Source organism: Babylonia areolata, chromosome 22 (assembly GCF_041734735.1).
Source record: "Babylonia areolata isolate BAREFJ2019XMU chromosome 22, ASM4173473v1, whole genome shotgun sequence".
Classification (NCBI taxonomy): domain Eukaryota; kingdom Metazoa; phylum Mollusca; class Gastropoda; order Neogastropoda; family Buccinidae; genus Babylonia; species Babylonia areolata.
The window spans coordinates 3732993-3748664 of NC_134897.1; the positions used below are offsets into that span (position 1 = coordinate 3732993).

The following is a 15672-nucleotide window of genomic DNA, read 5'->3' on the forward strand; positions in this document are numbered from 1 at the left end:
TGTTATGTTACTCCTGTTTGCTAGTGTTCCCTCCCTCTTCTCCCACCCTCTGTTCCAGCGTTCTCCACTGCCGTCATCATTTGATGATCATACTGCAGATAGCTGCCTTCCCTGACAGAATGGGACGAATACGCACTGGAGTAAAAACCACTGATAACCGCAGTGATCTTTGTTTCTCCCCTCTGTTTTACAATATCCTCCTTCACACACACACACACACACACACGCGCACGCACGCACGCACGCGCGCACACACACACACACGCATGCACACACGATGACTAACTATGCCTTGCCACGCACCTTTTACACAAGACTGTGCGTTACTGCCGTTTTCTTTATTTAATTGGAACAGTACTAAGCCTTTCAGCAATGTTTTTTGTTGTTTTACGGAATGCTCAAGAACGTGGAAAATCCGCACTGTACGAGGCTTAAGCGCTAACATGCAAGAATGATCAAATAGCAGACAACATATTTGAAAAAAGGCATGTAGATGACACAACAAAAACTAGAGAATAACTATGATTATAAAGTCTAAAAGAAATTCCCGCTGTGCAGAACACAGAACCACAGTATCTGTTCATGACGTTTTTAAAGAACGAATGGAATGCGCATGTCACTGGTACAGTGAAAACACTTTGGTGTGGAAGGAAAAAACAACTCCTGATGGAAGAAAAGATCACGTCCTTAAACGTTCAAGGGCCAGGGAACGTTGCACAACTCAGCGTGTCAGGGCTAAGCGGGTGAAGGAGTAGTTCTTGCTCCACGGCTAATGAAGATGCATAGTTTCATTTACCCTTTCTCAATCTCACACTTACCACAGTGTTTAAAGTGCAGTGATTTTTGACAGCATGTCTCTGATAACAAACCACTTCCAAGCAAGACCAGAATGGTTTTCTTCAACATGTTCCAACAGATGAAAGAAGAGGAGGTGGGTGGCTGAAGTACGGGGCAGGAACTGGCTGGAGGCTAATGAAGGGAGGGGGCAATCACAATCTCAGCTATACTTAGCAATAAAACCAACAAAATTGCATGCGATGTAAGTATATGTTTGCACTGCAGGTACAACCAGATGTGTCTGTTGAACTGAACAAAATACCGGAAAATATTCCACACAAAGACAGTCTTAAAAGGGGAAATAGACGCCGGAGAAAATATGTTCAAGTGAACGGGTACAACGACATTTTGTGACAACGATCCGATCGAATAGCTATAGGTACTTTGAATTCTCTACTCCGTCCATAACTGATCTTCCTTGTTTCGATCTGACCACCTATTTCCCCTTCATTCCTTTTGTTTGGTCAAGACTGTCCTCTGCTGTGCTCAGCCATACATCTGATTTCCTTTATTGAATCACATTCACAATGAGCTCTCTCCTTTCGTCAGATCCCCACAGCGAGTGAACAATCCAGAGAAACAAATTATTGGTGAGGCGAGTATGCACACCCTTTCAAAATAACTTTTAACAAGCCCCAGCTGAATTAGATACATGTCCAAATGTATCCATTGATATATTCGTTACACCTTCTCTCTCCATTTAAACGTGACCATACTTATTTTAAGAGGCGCCGCGGCAGAATCCGACAGGTCTGGACTTCTGATCAGAATTCGAGACCCGTTTCGGCAGGGTGCTCTGGACACCTTTCTATGCAGAGCCCTAGACACGACACAGTGGATTAAGTCCACCGCCCGATGGCCGTAAAGTGCTATACAATCTTTCATCTTTTTCTTGTTTTGGTAAGTTCACCTTCTCCTCTGTATTCAAATGCAACCATTTGTTTTCAGATCTGATCAACTTTCTGCATCATTGCACCACCGGACCTTTCTCCGCTCCATTCCAGCTCTAGTTTTCCCAGCTCTGACATTTAACACCATACCTAGCCTTCCTCCTTTCCTTTCGTGCCTCGCCATCCATTTGTGTAACATTATGACAGCTATTGAATGTCCTTCATATGTTTTCATTCAAACATGACTTTCAAATATTCTCGTTCAGTAAGATAAGCAATGAATAGTTGACTTTGATTTAGTTTGTTAGGCAGGCCTGAAAGCATTAATACATATCTCTGTCATCAGCTGGAGCTTTATTTGAAAAGGCGGAGAGAATGACACTCTCGCGTTATACACAGTAATCGACAGGGTTCATTAATTATCCCTGTCTGCATCTCTTCCTGCCTGTTCTTGTTTGTTTCAAGGTACAGAAGATAGCACACACACACACACACACACACACACACACACACAGAGAGAGAGAGGCGGTGGGGAGTGGGGGTGGCGAGGGGGCAGGACAAGACAGGGTGAAAGTCAAGAAAAAAAGGCAGGAAACGGGACTAACAACAACCCAAAATGACCGATGAATGAGAAACGTTCAAGACAGCGCTCACACGGTAAGAAAACGTTGCTGAAATCGAACAGCAAAGATCATGAAGTTTTTGACTCACTTGTGAAAACAAAGTGAGTCCATATTTTAACCCGGTGTTCGGGTTTCTGTGTGTGTGTTTGTGTGTCTGTGTCTGTGTGTCCGTGGTAAACTTTAACATTGCCATTTTCTCTGCAAATACTTTGTCAGTTGACACCAAATCAGGCATAAAAATAGGCAAAATTCAGTTCTTTCCAGTCATCTTGTTTAAAACAATATTGCACCTCTGGGATGGGCACAAAAAAAGAAAAGAAAAAAAAGAAGCCAAATTATATGCAAACTGCATTTACTGTTATATATATATATATATATATATATATATATATATATATATATATTAATTCTCTAAACTTGGCACTTTGATATGATATTCTGACACAACAACAAGAGCAGTCATTTTTATAATTTTTTTGTTCAAACAGGAACTTCTTTTGCTGAGCATGGAAGTTATATTTATTTTGCAAACGTTTTGGTGCAGATAGTAAAAAAGGGAAATTAATCTGTAATTAATGCCAGGGGACTTAATTTGCTTTAAACTGATCTTTCTCATCTTAAACATTACATTTTGAAATTATACTCAATACATAAAAAGCTTGTGTGTTTTACTCTCAGTGTACAGGGCTTTCACTATGTTCATTCGCCCAAGTGGTCTTTTTTCGGAAAATACTAAAATCAATATGACGAGTGGAATTTATACATCTATTGGCTGAGCCCTGAAGGTCATGGGCAAAAATCAATTGCGTACACATATTTATACATATTCAAAGCGCGTGCTCATATTCTTCGCGAACGCGAACGACGCCATTTTGTTTCAAGTTGTTGACCTGCCCGTTCAATCCTATAATTTTTTATTCAATCAACAACACACGATAACATGTGATGGAAAGTTGGAGAAGGAGACCGTTAAATATCTATTCAGAGAAAGATTTGTGAACGCCTCATCACTTACTGGATTATGCCCCAAACTGCCATAAAGATATCCATAGAATCAGTCGGAATTCACAGTTAAAAATAATAAACCATGAGAGTTAATACCCTTGAATTGATGAAACGCAAAAAATTCCAGTCTTGACTTTTCTCAAAATGAAGTCCTTTTCACTTCATACAATGTTTAGAAGTACTTGTACATGTTATTAGTTTAACAAAATACTCAATTTTCATATCAACTTTAAAACTATAAAACTAGAATGAACATAAAAGAGAAATTGAATCGACCGTGTCAACCGGGTGTAACTAAACTTGTACATCTATCTAGATCCAGAGAAAACGGCTAAACGTTGCAGTGTGATTGCGGTGATAGCCACGTCTCCTTTACCGCGGACTTAAAAAGAATTTTTAATTGTCCTTAAAGATTTTTTAATGCCCAAGATACACCAGAATAATATGATTTGAACAGCGTTCTCACTGCGAATACCGCAATCTATTTATCGCCCTTTAAAAAAAGCATGTTTAAATAATATATTTTTGAACGTCAGTTAAGGAGCCACGACAGTGTAATGGGTAAGACAGTTTCTTCTCATCCGAACACGCGTGGTTCGAATCTGCCGTTAGGACTTTTCTTTTCTCTCTTTCAACCCGAAGCTTTATAATAACAAATACAGAACACATTTTAACGAACAGATTTTTTTTTAAAGTGTATCACAAGTGAGTCTTGAAGGCCTTGCCTCTCTTGTTTTCCTTTGAAGTACAGTAACATTACGTGAGGTTCACCACGACAATCCACGTTTGCAGAGAAGCAAACCTTCTTTCTGCTCTGAAAAGAGATGTTCTCATCAACGCCTGCTCTGCAAACGATGACGTCACGTAAAGAAGTGGACACACACAGTGACATTTCAAACCCTCCTTCAACTATCTGTAAAGCACGTGAAAGCAAACAACTTATTTGCTTCAATCCCCAGTGATGGTCCTCGGCCCACATGTTTCCTGACCTACCTGCCGAAGCATCAGCATCTGAAGGGATCTTATATTTCTTGCGAATGTGGGGATGCTGACTGTTGGTCTGCTGATGGTGCCCACTACTCCCCTCCCGCCCCCACCAAGTCTACCCTTCCCACCCCCTGTCATGCCCCACTTCCACGTATCTACATTTGTCTCAGATACCATCACTGTAGTATACATAGAAACAAAAAGCTCGCAAGTCTTGCTGTAGAAATGATAAACAAATATGTGAGAGAAAATGATTATATAACAGCTGCGAATCTTGTGCACTGCAGCAGCTGTGCTTCTCTCCTTGTACAACCACCACTACCGTCACAGAAACAACAAGGCACGCCAAACGGAAAACTGATGTGGATTATGACAGTAACTGGATGTAAACAACTGCTGGTGCAGAAAGCTGTACAGCTATTGAACAATGAAAGAGAACAGTTTTGTGTTGAGTTCAAGGGCCCAAGACATGTCGAGCTGGATGAAGAACAGTTTTGGCACAGTCTGGTGGGGGTATACAATTTCACTGCCCGTGCCGCTCACACATCCACTTTGGTCTTCATAACTAAAGTTGCTCCGTACAATAATTGTCAGAACAGCTGAGGTTGTAATCCCGTCTCCACAACACACAGGGCTTGAGAATATTCTTTTAACACTCGCACATTCTAAATCGGATCGGAAAAAGGTTTGTTGTTAAGCATTAAACAAAGAAGTACAGTCAATGTTCTCCCTACAATGACACATAACTTTGAAGTAATCCTGATTAGCGCTTCAGCTTTGAAGTGTGCGTTCAGGAGTTGTGGTTTAATAATTGTGCGTTTACATTAGCTAACATTCCGGCACTTGCTTCTGGCACAAGAGAACTCCTGAAAAAAAACATCAACACAAAAAAAACTTCAAATGCACGTGTTGTTTTTGGCTGGTTTCTAACACAGATCTTCCTTTTCATCGCTCCTTTCTTTGCCAGCTTCCAGGATGACTGAACATGATAAAGGAATACCGCCAACAATAATCAGTGTTATAGTTTCTTCTTCATTTTCCTCTCCAATCGTGTTGTCAAGAAATACGCATGACAGAACACATAACAAATCAGTTGAATACTATTTTTCTTCTGTTTGTTCTTTGTTGTCTTTTACAACTGAATTCAGTATGGGGTTATATATAGATAAAGTTGTCCTTAGACTAGAAAGCTGACCTTGGGGATGTTAGAAAGCATGAGAAAGAATGTAACACATCTAGCGAAAAGATCAAAGAAACATTTCAGTTACGTTTTGCTATAATTTTTATTTGTGATGTTCAACATGACAACCCACGCTGTAAAAACGCTGTGATATCTATGAAATGAGTGGAAACATATACATTTGTGATTTAAGCAATATTCCCTATGAGAAACATGTTTCGCTGGAAAAAAAAAGAACCAGCAAGGCGAAGACTTGACAATCTTTAATCCATATGCACCTGGTGCAACAGCCAAAACCTTTTCATGATCGTCACACTCGTCCTTCGATGGGCTGTACAAACGTTCTGAACTGTTACTAAAAACAGGGTAACCTGAACTGTTGTTTGTTTCCGCGTGGGTGTGTGGGGATGGCACCCAGTGCTGGATGGTTGTGGTGCCGTCTCTCCTACAGTGGCACCTTTACTGCTGACACCTCTCTGCAGTCCTCCACCCCACCCCCCGCCTCAACCTCAACCTCTGTTAAAGTACATAGAACAACGTTGTTTTTTAAGAGAAACGTATATCCATTAACCATGCCTCCACTTGCATTCACTCACACACATACACAGATACAGAGAGAGACAGAGAGAGGGGGGAGAGAGGGGGTTAGCGGGGGCGGGGGAGGGGCGTATACACCACTCTTGAACCACCACAGCATTTGTTTCTACAATGCAACAATCAAAACAGCGACAGTCACACACACACACACACACACACACGTGCCTGAACTCAGGGAAGAAGACAAAATTGCAGGATTCTTCAAAACAAACAACTAAAGTTTATAAAAACCTGGTGATAATGGTGATCAGCAAGTGCTTAGTGTGCATGGCCCATCAAAACAGAAAGTAGTGAGATGTCATCACCCATTTCTCACATTGGCTTTCCTATCCACACTGTCCTCTTTTCATCACTTGACAACGGGCCTATGGTTCGAAACGTCGTATCCCACTAAACAAAGAGGATCCATCTACCACCAAAAAGGTTGGGGTTTGTTTTTTTTATGAACTTTATTTTGTTTTGTTTTGCGTGCCTGAACAATTTTAACAGTACTGCTTACAACGTTCAAAACTTTTGTTATCGCTTTTTCCGTTACCACTGTCCTCAAAAATAATTCTGGGGCATACGGAGAGAATGGGGATACTATTTTCTTCTTCCTCAATTCTTCAAAGTAGAAATACTGAAATCCCAAAAACTCTGAATTACGGAGATATCTATTGAAAAGGCATTGAGTTTGGGAGTATTGTACGGCATAACAGTGATCAGGAAGAACCCAAAACAGCACGTTCCCTAAAAGAGAAAACCGTCACAACTCGGCGATGAATGTTACATTTGATTTTGATTTTCAGAAAACAAACCCCACTTGCAATGTCCAGTACCAGAATCTGCATCATAAAAAGAAAATGAACATTTATGCAATCAAAGGAACACCATCATGACTAGAGCAGTTCAGAAGAGATGAGCGAAATGAACCACCCACGTGACGACAATACTTTTCTTCACTCATCGGTGGGCCTATTTGATGAAACAACGACTCGTTACTCTCACCCTACAATGGGTTCATGATGTACAAAGTGTCCCAACTCAGCCAAAAAGCATAATCTGAGTTGCTGTCTTTTTCCACATCAACGGCAGTGAATGGCACCCCCTGGCATGCTTATGGTGCCCTCTCCACCGTCTCTCCTACAGCGGTACTCGCATTACTGACACCTCCCATTCCCCTCCCATTCCCAGTTCGTGTGGAGTTGTCTGCCTCTCCCTTTGTATCATTATGTTACAGTTAAAAAAACACAAAAAAAAACAACAACAAAAACCTTTTCGCGTGGAAGGATGAAACTGTTTATTGTGGTGACAGGATCCAAGTCTTCCTTCTGGGCTTTTTCTTGCACACACACACACACACACACACACAGAATTATGGCACGTGTCCATGCTGATACACGCACGCATAAGAACACATAAATTCACACACACACACACACACACACACACACACACACACACACACACACACACACACAAACAGGATGATGGCACGTGTACATGCTGATACACGCACGCATAAGAACACATAAATTCACACACACACACACACACACACACACACACACACACACACACACACACAGGATGATGGCACGTGTACATGCTGATACACGCACGCATAAGAACACATAAATTCACACACACACACACACAAATTAAAAAAAAACACACATAGAGACACAGACACAAACACACAGACACACACAAACACCCACACACAAGTGCCTGAACCATTATAACATTAGTACTTACAACGTTCAAAACAGCAACACCACACAATCACTGCTTTGTGAACTGGCGCTGAACGGCCCAAAGCTGTGATGGATGGGGGAGACTCCAGCTGGGGAAAGCTGTAGGGCAGGGAGGATTGGACAACGGATGAGGATGTCAGGTCTAACTGCATGAAGGAGTGCCTTCCTCGCCCCCACTGATGAAGACACGGGCTCCGCCTTGCCTGCTTCCCAGCAAGACAGCACACAGACACACAGCACTCCTGCCATCACAGAGGTTTGTGAGGGTGTGCATCTCTCAGCCACAAGCAGCGTTGTTCTGTTACCTTTGGTACTTACTTTGTTCTTCTGTCCTTCTGTCTCTTTCACTTGTCAATCAGTCTGTACTTCCTGTTTGCAGGTTCTTTTGTCTTGAGCAAAAAAGCCTAGTTTCATGGGTGTAAACACTTAATGCCTAGTAGTTTTGATATACGTTTAAATATTTCCTGGTGTACCCCTGTACAGATAGAAAAACAACCTTATATTATTTTTATCTGATTTCATAGCTGAAATAACCTTTCCTTCAGTTATTTGATCTCTGCTTTTTTGTCTGTCATAAAATGTGGCAAAGGCATGTTATAAAAGGCTGCAACAGCTTAAAAGAAGATAAAAAGATCGTAAAATATATTATTTATTTGTTTCACGTAAGATCTTGACAACAGAAAGATCAGTGGCAAGGCAAACAGTTGAGGGGATAAATCCAGACAGTATCATGACCAGATCATCACTTGACTGGCGGGTTATTCTGAAGAAAAACCCCAACCAAACAAGCAAACAGAAACGAACAAAAAAATAACCCGAATCTATCACACGTCAAGGGACGAAGAACGGTTTTGAATGTGATTCCACAAAGAAAGCACCTGTTCAATAAATCTCTCTCTCTCTCTCTCTCTCTCTCTCTCTCTGACACACACACACACACGCACGCGCGCGCGCGCGCGTTATACCTGAACTTTGAAACCGTCCTAAAAATGGTTGACTGCTAGATCCAGTCAATGAGAAGCGAAAAGAGAAAGAGAGGTACAGGTGGAAAGTTGGGAAACTTTGGGGTCACAATTCACAGCCAGGCTTTGTGACCCTGCTGCCCAAGTTTCCTCCCGTGGATCCTACACCACCACTTGTGAAACGTGCTTGTGACTCGTCCTTTTTGGACAATATCATTAGTGCTTACCATACAGCGTTCAAAGCAATGTTCAGGCTGGGCATTTCCAACTACAGGCAGCGTTGTTCTGTTGCCTTTTGTAATTATTTCTCTCTTTTTCCCTCACATTTGTTAATTTCTCATTGTTCCTGCATGTAGTCTTTTGTTTGGTATTCTTGTTGCTTGGTTTCATAGTTTGTAAATACTTGATAGTTGTTAATGGGTTATTTTGTAACTTTGAACTTATTTTCTGTAATACCCTAGGAATGAGGGAAAACAAATATATTATTCACTGATCGTATCTCATCACGTTGATAAAATATCATTCGCTGGTTTGACCTCTTTGCCTGTTTGTCTGTCTCCCATATTTATATACATTGGTATGTCACGAAAGATTGCCACTGCTTAAAATGAGATAAAAATACTCGTAATGTATATTACTTATTTTCATTCACGTCACATGCTGACAAAATAAAGACCCCGTGGCACATCACACACACCAGAGAAATCCAGACGTATGGTGACCGACACCATCACAAGTGACTGGGTAGGTATTCTGAGCAGTTCAAAAGAACCAACAACAAAAGACGTAGAAAACAGCGTCCTGAAAGTGATTCCCCAACGATAACAGCTGTCAATAAATAAACATCTTTTATTTGTAGAAAACACCTGTTCAATAAATATACCTTTTCATCTTTTGGGTTTTTCTTGGCTTTAATACTAATAACATGCACGCACACACACACACACAAACACACATAACACTCCCCCACCCCCCGCACACACACACACACACACACACCAAAACACCGAGTCAAATAACAAATAAACAACAACAACAACAACAAAAGGATACAGTGACATGATAGAATTATTTACTGCTATAGAGGTTTCGAGTTCCAACGTTTGTTTCAGTTTATTCCGAACGCCTCCGGGGACGGCTGGGGTAAAAAGCAATATAGCTCATTTTGACTGAAAACACTGCTAGTGATTCATCAGTTCAGCAGCCACCACTGGTGCGCTTACTATTGCCGCCGCTTCTCTGCTGGGCATGTTTGCCACAGCTTAAAAGGAGATAAACACTCGTATATAATATAACCTGTTTCATTTACGTCAAAAGTTGATATCAGAAAGATCAGCGGCATACACATCCAGACCCAAGTCTCCACACTGTACTGGCTGAGTAGTCTGAAGAAAAGCAAATCGCGATCAAGGCACGAAGATAACGTGTTGAAAGTGATTCCCCAGAGAAAGCACCTGTTTTATGAATAAAACTATTATATATACAGAAAACACCCGCTAAAAAATTCAACAACAAATCTATGGGTTTATATTTGCTTTAACTACCCCCCCCCCCTCCCCGCCAAAAACCCCACAAAAAAACAAAAATAAAACAAAAACAAAACAAAACAAAACAAAAAACAAAAACAAAACCAAAACATATAAACAAACAACAAGAAAAGAAAACAGTAGCAACGTTCTCACTGATAAGGTTTCGAGTGTAGCACACGTTTATAATTGATTTCGAACGCCTGAGGTGATTCCGTGTATGTATGTTTTGTTGCTTTCTGACTGAAAACACTGCTGATGCTACGTACATCAGTGTCAGCATCTTCCACTACTGCTGTTACTGCGGCCTCTTCTACTTCTGCTGCTGCTACAATTCCTGCTGTTGCAATCACACTCCTCTTCTCTCTCTCCCCATGTTTTTCTCTCATTATCTCTTTCTCTCAGAGAGATCAGAAAGAGAGAGAGGAGGGGGACAGACAAAGACAGAAACAGAGACAGAGAGAGGGGGGGGGAGGGGGAACAAAGACAGAAACAGAGAGAGAGAGAGAGAGAGAGAGAGAGAGAGAGAGAGGATGGTAGGGCGGATACGGACATTGCTTCAGTTTTGTGGAGCAATGCACGTTTTCAAAGTTGTTATATTCAGAAGTATTGTGCAATGTTTGACGCTGCTGGGTATCTGACCTATTCTGACAGTGGGCTTTTCTGTTATTTTATCAGAAGTTTTCGCAACTTGTAACCAACAAATATAATAAAGCTTTATTTCCAGTATTTTACTTGTTTGGCTTTTCATATTTTTAAAGAATGATTTTGCCCTCATTTGGATTCCATTCCATGACATTTCAAAATCTTAGGAAAGTGACATTAATTATTTATTTACAATGTTGCTTTTAACCAGGAGAGAGAGAGGGGGGGAGGGGTGCACTTTTTCTATTATCTTTTCAAGCGTTCCTTTTGCCCCCACGCAATTGGAAAACCCACACAGATAACTCTGGCAAGTAAAACAGCGCCATACAGAATTTTTAAAAAGTGAATTACTGTCATAAAACATCCATAAAATTCTTCCGCCATGTCAGCGTGTGTTGTAAACACCTCTGTTTCGAAACTGAAGGCTTTTTTTTTTTTTTTTTAATTCGACGTCATCATCCCGAGCAGGAGAAGAAAGAAAGGAAGGACAGAAAGGAGGAGAGAGCGCAGGATTTTTTTTTTTTTTTTTAAATGGAGACAGAGGAAAGAAAGAAGGAAAGAATGAGGAGGAGAACCAACAAACACTAAAAAAATGAAAAGAAGGAAAAACAAAAGGAAACAAACAAACAAAAATTGAAAAGAAAAAAATGGAAAGGAAGTAAGGATGTAGGAAGGGAATGGGGAGGGGGAGGGGGGAATGGTATAGGAGAAGGGGGTGGAGGAGGAAGCGGAGGGAGAGGGAAGGTGAAGGGGCGGGGGAACGGGAGAGAAGGGGAGGGGGGGGGGAATGGTATGGGAGAAGGGGGTGGAGGAGGAAGCGGAGGGAGAGGGAAGGTGAAGGGGCGGGGGAACGGGAGAGAAGGGGAGGGGGGGGGAATGGTATGGGAGAAGGGGGTGGAGGAGGAAGCGGAGGGAGAGGGAAGGTGAAGGGGCGGGGGAACGGGAGAGAAGGGGAGGGGGGGGAATGGTATGGGAGAAGGGGGTGGAGGAGGAAGCGGAGGGAGAGGGAAGGTGAAGGGGCGGGGGAACGGGAGAGAAGGGGAGGAGGGGGGGGGAATGGTATGGGAGAAGGGGGTGGAGGAGGAAGCGGAGGGAGAGGGAAGGTGAAGGGCGGGGGAACGGGAGAGAAGGGGAGGGGGGGGGGGAATGGTATGGGAGAAGGGGGTGGAGGAGGAAGCGGAGGGAGAGGGAAGGTGAAGGGGCGGGGAACGGAGAGAAGGGGAGGGGGGGGGGAATGGTATGGGAGAAGGGGGTGGAGGAGGAAGCGAGGGGAGAGGGAAGGTGAAGGGGCGGGGGGAACGGGAGAGAAGGGGAGGAGGGGGGGGGAATGGTATGGGAGAAGGGGGTGGAGGAGGAAGCGGAGGGAGAGGGAAGGTGAAGGGGCGGGGGAACGGGAGAGAAGGGGAGGAGGGGGGAATGGTATGGGAGAAGGGGGTGGAGGAGGAAGCGGAGGGAGAGGGAAGGTGAAGGGGCGGGGGAACGGGAGAGAAGGGGGAGGGGGGGGGAATGGTATGGGAGAAGGGGGTGGAGGAGGAAGCGGAGGGAGAGGGAAGGTGAAGGGGCGGGGGAACGGGAGAGAAGGGGAGGGGGGGGGGAATGGTATGGGAGAAGGGGGTGGAGGAGGAAGCGGAGGGAGAGGGAAGGTGAAGGGGCGGGGGAACGGGAGAGAAGGGGAGGAGGGGGGGAAGGAGGTGGAGAGGGAAGGTGACGGGAAAGAGGAGGGAGGAGGAAGAGGAGAGGAGGTAAAGGGGGGGGAGAAGGGGGAGACACAGGGTAGAACAAATTCAATGAAGACGAAGACCCACCATGAAAGGCGTAATGTGAACAAACATTCCAAAACAATCAAGTCATACTAATGACAATGCGCGTCGGTAAATGATAAATTGCAAAATCGAATGATGCACAATCAATAAAAATTCACAGAGAGAGAGAGAGAGAGAGAGAGGAGAGAGAGAGAGAGAGAGAGAGAGAGAGAGAGAGAGAGAGAGAGAGTAAATGGCAGCAACAGAAACAAGAACAAAAACACATCAACTTTTCCGTGTCTACAACTGCGAACCACCAGTTCCGTTAAAAGAGTCGATAAATTTCACAACACACACACACACACACACACACACACACACATTGCTTGACACACGCTGAGAATTTATGTCTGCAACAACTGCTTCCGAACATCAATTTTCCACGTGACAGCAAGCACACAAGCACACACACACACGGACATGGACGCAAACAAACGTACGATACAATGCACGCGTACTCACGCACACCCACGTACATATTCGTAACATACTCACAGACACGCACACATATGAACACACATACACACACAAACACGCACACACACACACACACACACACACACACACACACACACACACACACACACACACACACACACACACTCGTCTAATATCACTGATAGTGAAAAGACGCTAAATTAAAGAACGAACGAACGAACGAACACAAACACACACACACACACACACACACACACACCGCACAGCCGTTTAGGAGCATGAAGGAAACCTGACATAATGATGTGCGACATAAAGAAATCTGAACTGTGTATCAAAACTGCGCTCACAAATCAGAAACGATGGAGTAATATCACTTGGTTTAAAACAACTGAATCAACTTGGACAGAGCAACATTATCGTTCTGTGACACAGAAGTCATCAATCGGCAAAGTGATGGCCTAGAGGTAACGCGTCCGCCTAGGAAGCGAGATCATCTGAGCGCGCTGGTTCGAATCACGGCTCAGCCGCCGATATTTTCTCCCCCTCCACTAGACCTTGAGTGGTGGTCTGGACGCTAGTCATTCGGATGAGACGATAAACCGAGGTCCCGTGTGCAGCATGCACTTAGCGCACGTGAAAGAACCCACGGCAACAAAAGGGTTGTTCCTGGCAAAATTCTGTAGAAAAATCCACTTGGACAGGAAAAACAAATAAAACTGCATGTAGGAAAAAATACAAAAAAATGGGTGGCGCTGTAGTATAGCGACGCGCTCTCCCTGGGGAGAGCAGCCTGAATTTCACACAGAGAAATCTGTTGTGATAAACAGAAATACAGATACAAATACAAATACAAACTGTATGAAGATTATGGAAACTGATTTTTTCGGGTCATATGTCTGACAAGGGGATTCACAGAAGCAGGGCAGTCCGTCATGACATGAACAGACAATGCAAAGCACATCTGCCGTGTGTTCTAATCTATCCTTTCTAACACAGAAAATAAATGTCAGGATAAAATCAAACAATGTTTGGACACCTTTCATACAGAAATGTTATTGTTTGTCATATTTCTTGAATGAACAAAAACTAGTGCTGAAATTACATGTTCAAGCTAAACAAGGTCGGAGACCAAGCTCTAAGCGCTTTACAAACGCGGGGTAATTTGAACAACATCCTGCCTACCTGTGTAGGGCGCTCATCATTCGTTCCCTGTGTCATTCAATCAGATATCAGGCACGCACACGTACAAACTCAAACGACAGGTAACATTTTACGTGTATGACCGTTTTGTTTATTTACCCCGCAATGTAGGCAGCCATACTCCGTTTTCGGGGGTGTGCATGCTGGGTATGTTCTTGTTTCCATAGCCCACCGAACACCGATATGGATCAATAAGGATTATTTAACGTGTGTATTTGATCTTCTGCATGCGTATACACAAGAAGGGAGTCTGTTACTGGCAGGTATGCCATATGCTGACCTGGGAGGTCGGACAAATCTCCACCCTTTACCCTTTAGGCGCCGTTACCGAGATTCGAACCCGTGACCCTCAGAATGAACGTCCAACGCTTAGCCACTCGGCTATTGCGCCCGTCAAGAGTTGAACTGCTGACCCGTTGAAATGTTGGACGTGCATTTTCTTTGTGATTGTGACGAAAGACCGACAGCCTGCACACATCCCTCCTATATATGGAAAAAAATGAAAACGCGAACATTCGGAAGATGTTCATCCATTTGATGAAACTGCTTTGCTAAATACCAGTCAGACGATACGTCAACAAACGATTCATAGGTCAACTCTCACCTATACAGACTTTTAACAGCGCAACTGAACACGTTGTTTGCAAACAAATACAGGGGAGCACTAACACTCTGTATCAACAGGCGCAAGAGCAATCTCCAATATAAAAATAAAATAAAATAAAAAAAGGGAGGGGGGGGGGCAAGGGGGGGAGGGGGGGGGGTAAAAAACAATCTCAAAAGAAAGAAAAAAAGCAAAACCAATTTCAAATAAAACGGGTCGAAACAAACCCGAATAAAAAAGGTGCCAAAACATGATGGAGGAAAAGAGACAAAAACCAATGAAAGCAAACTGATGGATGTCTGGCAGCAGGCGTGGGATCCCATTTCTCACTTTCCACAAAGATGAACATCTGATATGATGCTTTTAGTTTAACCCTGCACCTCTCCCATCATAAAAAAAAGCAAAAAAGAAGCAAAAAATCAAACAAACACACAAAAAAACAACAACCCAAAAACCCTCTGACAAACATATTCCCCTCAAAGAAAAAAACAACAACCCAAAAACCCTCTGACAAACATATTCCCCTCAAAGAAAACAAAACAAGAACAAAGCAAATAATACAAAAAGCACAAACACAATCAGACAAACGAATAATCAGTTTCTATTGCATCTGAGGGGATGTAAATTAGTTTTTGAAATA

General features: G+C 43.0%; 1 protein-coding gene across 6 annotated transcripts in view; it reads right to left on the bottom strand.

The window, feature by feature from the left end:
- Positions 1-15672, bottom strand: part of LOC143296999 (zwei Ig domain protein zig-8-like) — a 606029-nt gene that overhangs the window by 291040 nt on the left and 299317 nt on the right. Inside the window, exon 1 of one of the 6 annotated variants that reach the window (XM_076609110.1) lies at positions 7857-8050. The exons of the other annotated variants lie outside the window; for them this stretch is intronic. The gene's annotated coding sequence lies outside the window, so the exon portion shown is untranslated. Of the gene's footprint in view, positions 1-7856; positions 8051-15672 lie in introns of those variants that run through there. 6 annotated transcript variants of the gene reach the window in all.